Source organism: Rattus norvegicus, chromosome 8, assembly GCF_036323735.1.
Source record: "Rattus norvegicus strain BN/NHsdMcwi chromosome 8, GRCr8, whole genome shotgun sequence".
Lineage (NCBI taxonomy): Eukaryota > Metazoa > Chordata > Mammalia > Rodentia > Muridae > Rattus > Rattus norvegicus.
The window spans coordinates 131871400-131885267 of record NC_086026.1 but is presented as its reverse complement, the minus strand read 5'-3'; positions in this window follow the sequence as shown (position 1 = coordinate 131885267).

The window sequence follows — 13868 nt, the reverse complement described above, 5'->3', positions numbered from 1 at the left end:
GAATTGAAGTTCTTATCATACAAGTCTTTTACTTGCTTAGTTAGAGTTACTCCAAGGTATTTTATATTATTTGAGGTTATTGTGAGAGATGTTGCTCCTGATTTCTTTCCCAATTCATTTATCATTTATATATAGAAGAACTACTGACTATTTTTAAGTTAATCTTATTTCAGCCACTTTGCTGAAAGTGTTTATCAGCTGTAGGGAGTTCCCTGGTGAATTTTTTAGGGTTACTTATGTGTACCGTGGGAAAAAAATCTAGAAAAAAAAAAGATACTTAGACTTGTTCCTTTCCAAATTGTATCCCCTTGATCTCTTTCAGTCGTTTTATTTTTTATTATTTATTATTTATTTATAATTTTTTATTTATTGTTTAACTAGTCCTCTAGTTAAAACTTTGAGTACTGCATTAAAAAGATCTGGAGAGGGTGGACAGCCTTGTCTTGTTCCTGGTTTTAATGGAATTGCTTTGAGCATATGTCCATTTCATTTGCTATTGGCTAACAGCTCGCTGTATATTGCCTTAGTTATGTTTAGGTATGCCCCTTGTATCCCTGATATCTCCAAGACTTTTAACATGAGGGGTATTAGATTTGATCAAAAACCTTTCCTGCATCTAATGAGATCATCGTGTGGATTTTTATTTTGCTTGTTTATACGGTAGATTATATTTACTGATTTTTGTATGTTGAACCATCCAAGCATCCCTAAGATGAAGCCTTCTTGATTATGGTGCATATTTTTGATTTGTTCCTGGATTTAGTTTGTAAGTATTTCCTTGAATATTTTTGCATCTATGTTCCTAAGGGAAATTGGTCTGTAAGTCTCTTTCTTTGTTGACTCTTTATATGTTATTTGGATATCAGGGTAACTATGACTTCATAAAATGAATTGCTCAGTGTTCTTCTGCTTCTATTTTGTGGAATAATTTTAGGAGCATTGGCATTAACTCTTCTTTAAAAGTCTGATATACTTCTGTACTAAAACCATCTGGTTCTGGGCCGTTTTGGTTGTGAGCCTTTTAATGTCTGCTCCTATTTCACCAAGGTTATAGTTCTATTTAAATTGTTTGTCTGATCTTGATTTAATTTAGGTAAGTGGTACCTATCAAGAAAAATATGCATTTCTTTTATATTTTCCAGCTTGGTAGAGTACAGGTTTTTAAAGTAGATATAAATTCTCTATCTCTTCTGTGTCTGTTTTTATGTCCCCCTTTCATTTCTGATTTTATTAATTTGGATATTTTTCTGTTTTTTAGTTAGTTAGGATAAGGATTTGACTACCCTGTTGATTTTCTCAAAGAACCAATGCTTCCTTTCATTGATTCTTTGTACTGTTCTCTTTGTTTCTATTTTATTGATCTTGGTCTTCAGTTTCTTGCCATCTACTCTTTTGGGTGTGCTATTAAGTTGCTAGTATGAGATCTCTCCAATCTTTTTATGTAGGCACTTAGTGCTATGAACTTCCCTTTTAACACTGCTTTCATTGTGTCCCAAAAGTTTGGGTATGTTGTGCTTTCATTTTCATCGAATTCTAGAAAGTCTTTATTTCTGTCTTGACCCATTTTTTACTCAGTAGAGAGTTGTCCAGTTTCCACAAGTTTGTAAGCTTTCTGTTATTGCTGATATCCAACTTTAATCCATGGTGGTCTGGTAAAATGCAGGGAGTTATTCTAATTTTCTTGTATCTATTGAAGTCTTGTATCTTTGAGTCTGAATATGTGGCCAATTTTGGAGAATGTTCCGTGAGGTTGCAGAGTAGAAAGGTATATTCTTCTATGTTCAAGAGAAAAGTTCTGTAAATATCTGTTAGGTCCATTTGGTTTGTAATATCTGTTAGGTTTAGTATTTTCCTGTTTGGTTTTGGCCTGGATAACCTGTCCATTGGTGAGAATAGGATATTGAAGTCTCCTGTTATCATTGTGTCAGAGTCAATATGTGATTTAAGCTGTAGTAGTATTTCTTTTACAAACTTGTGTGCCCTTGTTTGGGGCATAAATGTTAAGAGTCGAAACATCGTTTTAATGGATTTTTTCTTTTGTGAGTATGTAGTACCTCTACCTGTATCTTTTGATTCAGTTTTGTTTTGATGTCTTTTTTTTTAGATATTAAAATAGCTACACCAGCTTGCTTCCTAAGTCCATTTACTTGGAAAATCTTTTTCTACCCTTTACTCTGAGGTTATGTCTATCCTTGATCTGGAAGTGTATTTTTTTAATGCAGCAGAAGAATGTATCTTATTTTAACATCTATTTTGTTAGTTTGTATCATTTTTGGGGGAAACCGAGGCCATTGATAATGAGAGATATCATTGAACAATAAATTGTGTTGAATTCTGTTATTTTTGTGGTGGTGGTTATAGTGGTGGTGGTGGCTGTGTGAGTGTGTGTGTGTGTGTGTGTGTGTGTGTGTGTGTCTTCTTTTGATTTTGCTGTTGTGAGATTCATTTATTTCATGGGTGTAGTTAACCTCCTTAGGTTGGAATTTTCCTTCTAGAACCATCTGTAGGGCTAGATTTATAAATAGATATTGTTAGAATTTGAATTTATCATGAACTATCTTATTTTTCCATCTATGGTGATTGAAAGTTTTGCTGGGTATAGTAGTGGTATCCATGATCTCTTAGTGTCTGCAGCATATTTGTGTAAGGCTTTTATAGTCTCCATTGAGAAGTAAGGTTTAATTCTAATAAATCTGCCTTTATATGATGGTCTTTTTTCCTTGCAGTTTTTATATTTTTGTTCTCTATGTGTTTTGATTATTGTGTGCTGAGGGGACTTTCTTTTGTGGTCCAATCTGTTTGATGGTCTGTATGCTTCTTGTACCTTTATAGGTAATTCCTTCTTTAGGTTAGAACATTTTTCTTCTATGATTTTGTTGAGAACATTTTCTAGGCCTATGAGCTGGGTTTATTCTCCTTCCTCTATAGCTATCATTCCTAGGTTTGGTCTTCTCATAATGTCCCAGATATCCTGGAGGTTTTTCCTCAGGGGTCTTTTTAGATTTAACATTTTCTTTGGTCAATGTATTCATTTCTTCAATTGTATCTTCAATTCCTGAGATTATCTCCCTTATCTCTTGTATTCTGTTGGTGAAGTTTGCCTCTGTGGTTCCCATTCAAACTCCTAGATAATTTTTCCAGATTTCCCTCAGTTTGTGTTTCCTTTATTGATTGTATTTCCAATTTCAGGTCTTGAACAGTTTTCTTTATTTCCTTTCAGTGTTTAATTGTGTTTTCCTGGATTTCTTTAAGGGTGTTTTACATTTCCTCTTTGAGGACTTCTATCATATTCATAAAGGCGGTCTTAAGCTCCTTTTCTCGTGCTTCAGCTATGATGTGATATTCAGAGCCTGCTGTGGTAGGATAGCTGGGTTCTAGTAAAGACGTACTGCCCTGGATGGTTTTGATATTTTTTATGCTAGTGTCTAGGTGTCTGGGTTGTAGGTCTGAGATGATTGTAGGTCTAGGTGTTACCTTCTGGATTTATCTTTGTCAGGTGGGTGTTTTTTTCCTTGGTTTGTTTCCTCTCTGGATTTGGGAAAGTGTGATAGCTGTGTGTTGCCTATTTTCCTGGCTCGTTCAGTTGGTTCATTCACAGAGAATATCTGTTCATGTTGGAGTGTGGGGTACTGGGATAGGTTGGTGAAAGGAAGTGTGGAGGAGAAGGTCTTTGTGATCCTTTAGGGATGGGTCAAAGAGGAAGTGGTGACCACAGCTAGTCTTTAGTTACAGAGCTGGGGATAAGACTAAGAGAATTAGATCTTGGGAGCAGTAAGAGAGGTGTGGGTCTGCCTTCAGCCTACTTGTCTTGAGAGGAGAGGTCCTTGAGTTAGTAGGGGGTGCCTCCTGGAGTTGGAGTCTGAAACAAATCAACGAGTAGGGGGAGAGACTTTAGGAGAGAATGGTTTGTGGGATCCACAGAAGATATAGGCAGAAGTGAGAGAAGGCTGCAGCTGGTGGTCCGCTTCAGTGCTGGGGGGAGAGTGGGGGAAGAGAGAGAGAGAGAGAGGAAGAGAGAGAGAGAGAGAGAGAGAGAGAGAGAGAGAGAGAGAGAGAGAGAGAGAGAGAAAGAGAGAGAGCTCTGGGCAGCATACCTTGAACATGTCACTCTTAATGTCTGTATCCATATATAACCAGAATGCCTTTCCCCCAGTACATGGACATACAACCTCCATCCTTATTCTGGTTCAAAATCTCTCTGTCCTCTTACAAAGTAAAGTTAACATTGACATTTTTAGAAGATTATTTCAAGTGGAATTTTCCTAAAAGTCATTTGCCTTTCTGAAAAGTAACTATTTTTACATCAAAGACAGTAGCATGAAAGTAAATCCTTTCACTTTTAAAGATCATGCTGCAAAGATGCATTATTAAATAAGAGACAAGTAGCTTGCTATGTAAAGTGTGTTACATCTTTTTTTTCTTTTCTTCTTCCTCTTTTCCTCTTCCTCCTCCTTCTTTTTTAGAAAAGGAAGTCAGACACTGTAATCTATGCTTGTATTTCAAATTTACCTGACATTAAGGAAGGAGGATTACTAAGTCAGGAGTGATGTGCATGCCTGTAATTCCAAATACTTGGGAAGCTGAGTCAGGAGGACATCACATCCAAGATTACCTTACAACTTAATGAGCCCCTGACTCAGAACAAAAAGTAAAGTAAAAAAGATGACTAGGATAGAGTGTTTGCTTTTCTACCATGGTTGAAGTGGTAAATTATATGCTTATGTATCTTATCAAAAATTAGAAAACAAAGGGCTGGAGAGATGGCTCAGTGGTTAAGAGCATTGACTGCTCTTCCAGAGGTCCTGAGTTCAATTCCCAGCAACCACATGGTGGCTCACAACCATCTGTAATGAGAACCAATGTCCTCTTCTGGTGTGTCTGAAGTCAGCGACACTGTACTCACATACATTAAATAAATAAATCTTTTAAAAAATTAGAAAACAAGAGAGTTTCTCTCTCCAGCCTCCATAGGTAATGACTCCCCATGACTAAATAAAAACTAGAGAAATCCATTAGTCTTTCTAAGCCTTGCTGTTGGTTCCAACAGTCCCAGGCCAGGTGGAATCATTCACATCAAGTTCTATATCACCAAGCTGTTTAGTGGACCTAAGAGCTCAGGATTAGAGAAAGAATGGGTAGGTTTCTCAACAAGTCCAGGGAAATTGAGCTGATAATATAGTTCCATTTGTCTGCTTTAATCTTCACATAAAAGAAGTAATCAGGAAAATCCCAGTGTTGACTAATCTACTATTTCCTCGTGCTGTTCCCTGCTCCTGCCTTACAAGGAAAGAAGCTTGGAAATGACTAACTTCTTTTTGTTTCTCCCCTCATTTGCCTAGGTCTATAAACCAACCCCTCTCTTGTTCTGCTTGTTATAAGAATCCTGATTCAATGTAGCACTTCATTTCCCTGCATTCCATGAGAATTAGAAAACGGAAATCAATTAAGTGAACTAGATTTATTGCTTGGCCAGGAGCAGGTTCCTTCTAATTTCTCCCCATCGTGCCTGAAGAGAATGCACAGAAATTCATGAGACAAAGGCCGGAAGATACATAGACCGAGTTGTAAGATAATTGACTCAAAAAGAATAAGAAATGGTTTGTTCTGGAATGGGCTATGAATGATCATGCCAGAGAACACAGACTCAGGTTATCCTCAAAATCGCATTCCAACACAGTAACAATTATGAAGTTTCTATAGCAACAGAACAAGGGAAGTTATAAACCAAGCATTACGAAATATAATGCAGCAAGCGGAGGTACGTTTGGTGGGCCCTAACCCTAACCCATACCAAGGTGTACCACTGACAAATTATGCCATGCAACAGATTTGGTGCTGAAAGTGCTTTACTGGGGAAGGGGAGAAGAGTGAGGACCTGGGGGAAGGATAGAGACAGATAAGTGGGCATGTAGGCAGACAGACAGACAAATAGGGAACAGAGAGCCATGAGAACAGAGAGAGTGGGAGCAGAGGAAAGAAAGCACACAGGAGAGAGAGAGAGAGAGAGAGAGAGAGAGAGAGAGAGTCCTTTTTATCCAGTGCCCACCCCTGGCACACCTGGCAGCTGCAACAGGGTCATGATGTAAGCACCTGCTGGGTCCCCAAGAGGAGTGCAGGCCAGCAGGCCAGTGGAATTGCCTGTACACTAACAACAAGTCAATTTTCAAACACATTAGAAGAAACATCAGGAGAGTGGGTTACAGTAAAATGGGGAAATCTGCTATAGACCTCAGATGCTATCTGATGACTGGGATAATATATCCCTGCACATATTGTAAGACTTGTTCCTGTATTAATTGCTGGGCCAGCTGCACCAGGCTATGTAACTGTTTGTCACTTTCTCACCTGCCCCAAAAGGCAAGGTACCATGGAGTAGTTTGGGTAGGTCATGTTGCTACCAATGCCAACTAGATAAGTAAGGAGTGTGGCTGTTTAGCCAGAGCTGGGACAGAAGACAGACACAGGAGACAGAAGGGGGGCAGAGCAGTGAGAGGCACGTGGAGGGGTGCAATTGCAGAGAAGTCCGGTTACATTATGGCTACCCCAGAAAACAAGCAACAGCCTTATACTACACAGATGTCTTTGTGTCTTTATTATTAAACCCCAAGCAGGACCCTGAGAGCCCTGCAATAGATGACAACCGGACATTGGAACTGAGAGGCCTGTTTGTTCATTCCCAAAGGATTTGACCTAAAAGTCACAAGGATGTTAGGTCACACAAAAACAGAGGTCGTGAATGGTTATTTCAGGGGAAAAGACAGTTCAAGATAATTTGGTTCCCAACCTATATGTTCTTGTTCCCCATAGACATTTAATCAGGCTCATAGTTTTAAGTAGATATGGCTTTGGGGATCTGATTTTCCCCTTGGGGTATCCAGAAACCATTGCATACCTGGCTGGACTGGAAAGAATGAAGCTTAGCTCAGGGTTAGGCAGAATCCAGTTGGTGTAAGTAAGGGAAAAACAACCTTCACTGTAGACGATTTTCAGCGAAGCAGCTCTCTAAATTGGGGGAAACAAGGGTGTGATGGTTTGTATATGCTTGGCCTAGGGAGTGGCACTATTAGATCTTGTTGGAGTAGGTGTGGCCTTGTTGTGCTAGGTGTGTCACTATGGATGTAGGCTTAAGACCCTCACTGTAGCTGCCCGGAATTAGTCTTCAACTAGCAGCCTTCAGATGAAGATGTAGAACTCTCAGCTTTACCTGCACCATGCCTGCCTGGATGCTGCCATGTTTATGCCTTGATGATAATGGACAGAACCTCTGAACCTGTAAGCCAGCCCCAATTAAATGTTGTCCTTTATAAGACTTGCTTTGAGGGCTGGAGAGATGGCTCAGTGGTTAAGAGCACTGACTGCTCTTTCCCTGCTACCAAATGGTGACTCACAACCATCTGTAATAGGATCTGATGCCCTCTTCTGGTGTGCATGAAGACAGTTACAGTGTACTCATAAAATAAATAAACAAATCTTAAAAAAAAGGGGGGGGGGGCTGGGGATTTAGCTCAGTGGTAGAGCGCTTACCTAGGAAGCGCAAGGCCCTGGGTTCGGTCCCCAGCTCCGAAAAAAAAAAGAACCAAAAAAAAAAAAAAAAAAAAAAGACGTGCTTTGGTCATGGTGTCTGTTCACAGAAGTAAAACCCTAACTAAGACAAAGGGCTATATAAACCTTGGGGAGTGGGTAGGGACTTTTGGAGTGAATGTTTATCATTGACTGAGGCCCAGATGCTAGGAACGTTTCATTTACATGAAGAGGAATTCCAGGTGCTAGCTGAACTTATCCTTATAGGGAGAGAGGACATTTAACCTGAAACCTGACCACCAGGCTACATGACCACCCCAAGGACAGCAACAACATACATGAGCTGGGACATGCAGGCTCAGAGCACAGAGGAAACAGCCTACACTTTCCTGCTCATCTCAGAATGAGATTTTGGGGGGGTTGGACACATTTCAACCTCACTCTTGCTCTAGACACCACACCCCACCCACCCACATCAAATGGCCTTCTGGATCCACACCAACCCCTTTTTGCTTTATAAAGGGGAGGTGTCATCATAGTCATCAGTCTCCATGCTGGGTATTTTGAACCAGATCCCGATTGGCCCCTGTAAAAGGGTGGAAACCTATAGGAGTGTGGTTCTCCTAGCCATCTTTGGCTTATTTGATCCACAAGGCCAAAAGGAGCAGAGGCGTCCAGCAGGAGGTTGGAAGCCCTGTGAGAACAAACGGTGAGTGACCACACTGGGACCAGCTCTCGGTCCCAGATCTTGATGCAGATCAAATTAACGTAGGGTGATTCAAGGCTTATAAAGTGTTGGGGGACTGAGAGTAGGAACATCTATGATGGGCAAAGGTCATAGGCTGGAGGCTTAGGGCACCTGGAATGCCTCTTTAGCAAGTGGAAGCATTTCAGGAATCTCAGGTGCTGGCTCAACTGGTTTTATCAGGAAAAAGGAAATTGATCCTGTAATCTAATTGAGAAGGCTACATGACATTCCTTAAGTAGGGACTTAGAATCCCCCAGATAAGGTCAGATAAGGAGAAACTCCACTAATGAAGAGAGTCTCTCATACTGCTCCGAGCCCAGAGGCTATCTGGTCATGGTGGACGTTGACCTTAATTAGCAGAGTTTATAAGAGCAGAGGGGATTAGCAACTGTTTTGACAACAGATCTTGATAACCAGGACAAGCAAATTAACAGCATATACATTGTCTGAAAAAAGATTGAAAGGCCTATTGACTTCTTTTAGGGCTAAATAGATATAGCATATAGTTCCTAATATTGGGGGAGTAATGGGGAATCCATCCCCAAGGGAGTAGCATATTATTGCCACAGTTCTCCTCTTTCCCTCATCAGTAAATATTGAGGGGGCCCTGTGATGGGCTTCTGGAGACGTCAGCTCTCACAGTAAAAAGGCCTTTTCCTAACTAGGAGGGAAGACTGCGTGGGCTTCAGGTTATCTCCATTATCTTTGGTGTGTATGATATAGGGAGGAGGGGGTCTTGTTCCATGGCACTCCTGTGGAGATCAGAAGAAAACTTTGTGGGGTTGGCTCTCTCCTTCTACCTTTATATCGGTTTTGAGGCTCAAATTCAGGTCATCTTGCCAGTCCCTGGTATAGTTACTTTCATCCAAAGCAGTTTTTTTGTTTGTTTGTTTGTTTGTTTCAAAAATTAGATTATCGTAGGGCTTAGGAGAGGCACTGTACAGGTCTACGAATTAGAAAAGAATGCTGATAGCTAAAAACATAGATTGGGGAAATTCAAGTGAAGTCTTACTAAACATAGACCACAAAGAGGTCAAGACAGGTTTTGACTGTAACCACAGACCATCAGCATGCTTATTAGATTTTGTCAGAAAAAAAGAGTGGATTCTTTGATGTGCTTTGATCAGCACCGTTAAAGTTCATGACTCACCCAGCGAGAGGCTTAAGCCAGAGCCAAGGTTCTTTTGACTCAAGGGACAACCCTTTTTCAAAATTCACAGAATCACCACCTTGCCCATATCACAAGAGGCTTCCGCACAATAGAAATGGGGGAAATCCCTTTTTCTTCCAGTGTTTCTCTTTAAGATATTTGATCGCTTTACTCCTCCCACCCATATCATCTCACTTCCTACCACCCTGTGCTCCTTCCCACTCTGCTGTGATATTCATTCAAATAGTTCCATGAATACCATGGCATCCAGGCTCTGTGGCAGGGGTTAGGCACACAATGATAACAGGACAGACGCCTCTAGACAGGCTCCACCACGCTTTCTCAGTTCCTCTCTTACCTGTGTGTTCCTGCATCTCTCACTGTCTCCTCTGCTGTCTTCCATATTAAGGAGCCTGGCCTTCTCCCTCCCTGTCTCTCTCCTTCCTCCCCAACACCATCTAGAACCAGAATGGGGAAACTTGCTAAGATTGCGTGAAATGGCTTGTAAGATCAAGTTCTGCCTGCAATCCACATTGCTCCTTGGGCTCCCATGCACAGGAGCTAATAAGGACTCTTAGTAAGTATTTAAGCCACATCTCAAACTTTCTGTTCATTGTAGTAAACCCATCTTCTATCCCCACATACTCAACTGACATAAACTTTCCATCTTTCCCCATAAAAGTCCTGCTGTCTGTCCTCTCAAGTATCTCCCATGTTCCTCCACGGCATCATGTATCTGTTAAAATCCTCCTGCCTAGGTGTTCCTTCCCTCTCTCAAGTCTTCCAAAGAACCTCTAGTCTTTATTACTGTTATGTTTATTTATTATTTGTATCAGAGGTGCTTTGCTATGGTATGTGTGTGGTAGTCAGAGGACAACTTTTGGGAGTCAGTTTTTTTTCTTTCCACCATGTGTGTCCTTGATATCAAACTTAGGTTGTCAGGTTTGGCAACAAGTGCTTTGACCCCTCTTACTGAATTTTGTTCTATACATTTGAGACAGAGTCTCACCAAGTAGCCCAGAGCATTCTAGAACTCACTAGATTCTCCAGCCTCAGCCTTCCGAGCACTGTGATTACAAGCATGTGACATTACATCATCTCAGTGTGTTCTTTTTGCATAGAGAATATGAAATAGATTCCCACTAATCACAGATTCTGCATTTGTGACTCTATTTGCTGAAGTTGATGTGGGACTCCAAAATTGATAGTATGGAGAATTTTAATCCAGCAACATGGCTACTCTGGCAAGGGATCACATTCAAAGACTTTTTAGGTCTGTGTGATCTGACTGGAATGGCATACCTTTAATCCTTCTGGCTGGAATATAGAAACACCTTTAGGGCATACCTTTAAACCCAAAGAATGATGTCTAATTGAGGGGCAGACAAAGTGACAAATCAAACAAGGATTTGACAGGATGCTGAGACAATTTTATAGAGACAGGTTGCAGGTAAAGACAAAATGAGTCAGAGAATGAGAATGATCCAGAAGATTAGAACAGATTGACAGAGTTAGTTTGAGGCCAAGCAGAGCAATTCAGTCAGAAGCCAAGAGAAGCCAGTTTGAATCAGTCAGCCAGCCAGAGTTCAGAAAGAACTAGAAAGGGTGAGTTTATTCAGCAGTAAGCCTCCAAGATGACAATTGCATTTCATGAATAAAAGTTTACATTTATAATAATATTCATATTTCTTTTGAGTTCACTTATAGACATGCACAAAAAGATAGCAAAAGAAAAGAAAAAACCCAAATACACTTCGGATTCATTTTATCAATTGAAATGCTGTCAGGCCAATAGATCCTGCAGGTACACCTGGAACTTAATACCATCTGGTGTTACTTAGTAGGCCTGTACCAGGCCTGCCTGGTGGCTGATCAAAAATGGACATCTGCACCTGAGTAGCCCCAGTCGTGCCATGTACCCAGCTCTTAAACAGCAAACTGGGGTCCTAGCAGCTCTCAAACACAGGTGGATATCCTGAGTCCTCTCAACAGTGAGCCACCAAATTGTAGGGGAGGTTAGGCTGAAGGAGTAGCTGAACCATTCAAGAGCAACCAAGCCAGGGAGAAGGAACAAGGAAATAGGTAATAGAAGAGAATGGAAAGATGAATAAAGGAGAGTAAAAGGGTACAGGGAGCCACAGAAGAGAACCTAGAGGTACAGGTCACCAGAAGTGTTCCAGAGAAATGCCAAGTGATAGGAACAAGGTCTTAGACCACAGGCTGAGAGCTGGACCATCAGCCATCTGGTTGGTGACAGTGTGTCTACCATCATCATTTTGCAGAAATCAGGACACTTTGAAGAAATTGGAGCACTGAGAGTCTATGAATATTGTTCGACAATGCTGTCTTTATAGCTATGATCAAACATCATGACCAAAAGCAAATTGGGGAGGAAAGGGTTTATTTGGTTTATATTTACACATCGATTCCATCATTGAAGAAAGTCAAGCCAGGAATTCAAACAAGGCAGGAAGTGAAGCAGAAGCCATGAAGAGTACTGCTTACTGGCTTGTTCTCCAAGGCTTGCTTAGCCTGTTTCCTCCCTCCTCTCTCTCTCCCTTCTGTCAACTTTTTAAAAAATATTTATTTTATTTTATATGTATGTTTGGCTGGCAGGTATATACGTGCACCACATGTATGACTGGTGCCAATGAAGGCCAAAAGAAAGCATTAATCCTCTGAAAATGCAGTTACCAATGGTTTTGAGCCACCGTGTGAGTACTGGGAATTGACCCTGGGTCTGCTGCCAAGAAAGAGCAACAGATGCTCTAAACCACTGAGCCATCTCTCCAGCCCAACTTAGCCTGCTTTCTTATACACCATAGGACAACCTGCCCTGGAGTGGAACCAACCACAGTGGGCTGAGCCCTTCCATACCAATCACTATTAAGAAAATGCACCACAAGCTTGCCCACGGGCCAGTCTTATGGAAGTCATTTTCTTAATTGAGGTTCCCACTTTCCAAACAACTCTAGTTTGTGTCAAGTTGATATAAAACTAGCCAGCACTGCAACACAGTTGTAAAATGTTTCAATGTTGTCTGGCTCCAGAGTCTAAGCTCTTTCCCACTAAAGCCAGACTGCCTCTCTTTGTGCTTGCTGCCCAAATTTACTTGAAGAAAGGGAGTTAAATGTCTGAAAAATCAACAAGTGTGTCACCCGATCATCACCCCCATATAACCACCTATTCTCTCCACAAACGAAAGAAAAGGTGAAAGCGGTGTTGGTTGCCTACTCTTGAAGGTCAGTGCTGTCGTCTCTGCATAGTGAGCCTCAGCTGCTCCTCTTTAACATCCAAGCAGCCTTGATTCATGTACTTCACCTTGTGAGCACCAACAAAGTTTTAAATTGTACTATTTTATTTATTTATTTATTTTCGTGTGTATGTTTGTGGGTTTACATGAGTGTATATACACAGCTCAGAAGCCAGAAGAGGGTACTAGATCCCTTATAGTGGTTCTCAACTTCCCAATGCTGTGACCCTTTAATACAGTTTCTCATGCCATGTTGACCCCAAACCATAAAATTATTCTCATTGCAATTTCATAACTGTAATTTTGCTGCTGTTATGAATCGTAATGAAAATATCTTACCTGCTCTATGACCCCTGTGAAAAGGGGTCATGACCCACAGGTTGAGAACCACTGCCCTAGAGTTACAGGTGTCTATGAACAGCCTGACTTGGATCCTGGGATCTGAACTTTATTCCCCAGGACTGAGCAACAAGTGTTCTTGACTGCTGAACTATCTTGCCAGCCCCATTAAGTTTTAGTTATTTATTATTCAGCATCAACACACATACACACAGACATACACACACATCACACACACATACACATACACACATACACAAACACACATACACAAACACATACACACACAGACATACACACATACACATACACGCATACACACACACACACACATACACACACACACACATCACACACACATCACACATCCCTATTAACTGTCAACTTGGGAATAGGATGGGAATAGAATATCCTTGAGGAAAGGCTTAGGAATAGGATGGGTCATATAGTAGTTACTTGTCTGTTACAGTAATAAAACACAATGACCAACTTATAGAAGGAAGGGTTAACTTTTGGCTAACAATTCCAGAGGGATAAGAGTCCATCATCACTTCAGGAAAGCAGGCATGGTGGCAGGAATCACTGGGAACTCATATTCCTAACCTCAATCAGGAAGGGTGATAACATTTGAAATGTAAATAAGTAAAATAACCAATAAAAAGAAAACAGAGAGAATTCTGTTGTAGTAAATAATATAAATAAAAAAGAGACACTAACCCACGCTATCACCGGCACCATAGGGCCACATGGCATCTGCGGAGTGTTTTCATCTCAGTCAGTCAAGAGCTCTCAAAACCTCTCCATCTGACTCACTAAGTTTCCAATTTCCATCACCGGCTACTCTCCCAGCCCTGCAG